Source organism: Ovis aries, chromosome 3, assembly GCF_016772045.2.
Source record: "Ovis aries strain OAR_USU_Benz2616 breed Rambouillet chromosome 3, ARS-UI_Ramb_v3.0, whole genome shotgun sequence".
Taxonomy (NCBI): Eukaryota; Metazoa; Chordata; class Mammalia; order Artiodactyla; family Bovidae; genus Ovis; species Ovis aries.
Window position 1 is genome coordinate 218,072,545 of NC_056056.1, and position 1,596 is coordinate 218,074,140.

Genomic DNA, 1,596 nt, shown 5'->3' on the forward strand with positions numbered 1-1,596 from the left:
AGACCTGGGTTTGATCCCTGGATCGGGAAGATCCTCTGGAGAAGGAAATGGCAACCCACTCTAGTACTCTTGCCTGGAAAATCCCATGGACAGAGGAGCCTGGTAGGCTACAGTCCATGGGGTCGCAGAGTCGGACACGACTGAGCGACTAAACTTTAAAAACTTTTATTTGAACCTGATGGGCAGTTACAGACTTAGGTTATAGAGTTTGAGCTGGATACAGTGAGGTTTGGGAGTTTCTCTATTGGGGAGCAGGTAAGTATGTTTTATAAGTGGAGAGAAGAATATATAGGGTGATGATTTAATTTACCATCCAAACTAGGATAATTTTTAAAAACTGTTTTGTTTTGTTTTGTTTTTGAGGGGGGATGCAGGCTGAGCTGTGCAGAATGAGGAATCTTAGTTCCCCAACCAGAGATTGAACTTGTGCCCCTGCCATGGGAGCACAGACTCTTAATCATCCGAGTGCCAGCAAAGTCCCTCTCCAAAAAGCCATTTATTTTAATATTATTTATTCAGATGTTAATGTAATTGTGTGTGCATGTTTATTTTAATAGCACATATAAAAACTGTACACATTTAAAGTGTATGAATTTAAAAAATTTTGACATATACATATATATGTATATATACCTGTATATACCCATGAAACCATCACCACAATCAGGATAATGAACTTAGCCATCACCTCTTCCAAAGCTTCCTAGTGTTCCTTGGTGATCCTTCCTGCTTAACTTTCTTGTTCAGTCACTCTCAGTCGTGTCTAACTCTTTGCAACCCCATGGACTGCAGCACTCCAGGCTTCTCGGTCCTTCCCCATCTCCTAGAGCTTGCTCAAACTCATGTCCATTGAGTTGCTGATGCCATCCAACCATCCCATCCTCTGTCATCCCTTCTCCTGCCTTCAATCCTTCCCAGTATCAGGGTCTTTTCCAATGAGTTGGCTCTTCACATCAGGTGGCCAAAGTGTTGGACCCTTATCTCTCTAGGTCACCACTGTATACTCCCACTATGCAGTAACGTGCATTTTCTAGAATGTATCTAACTGCTATATAAATGTATATATGAATGCGGCGTGTACTACTTTTATAATTTATTTTATTGTTTTATTTTTGTCTGCGCTGGGTCTTTGCTGCTTTGGGCGGGCTTTCTTTAGCTGTGGCAAACAGGGGCTGCTCTTGTTCACAATGCACAGGCTGCTCAGTGGGACAGCTTCTCTTGCTGCGGAGCACAGCCTCTAGAGCTGGCGCGCTTCAGTAGTCGTGGCTCCCTGGCTTGGTTGCTCTAAGGCACGTGGAATCCTCCCAGATCAAGGATAGCTCCCATGACCCCTGCACCGGCAGATAGATTCTTACTGCTGTGCCACCAGCAAACTCCCAGCATGTACTATTTTACTGGCTTCTTTCACCCATATAATCATTTTGAGATTCATCTATCTTATTGTAGGTATCATCAACATATTCCTTTTTATTACCAAATGCTATTCCATTGTATGGATATACCAGGGTTTGTTTATCCATTAACCTCTTAATGTATGTTGGAGTTGTTTCCATCTGGGGGCTATTGCAAATAAAGCTGCTCCAAACTGTCATTATT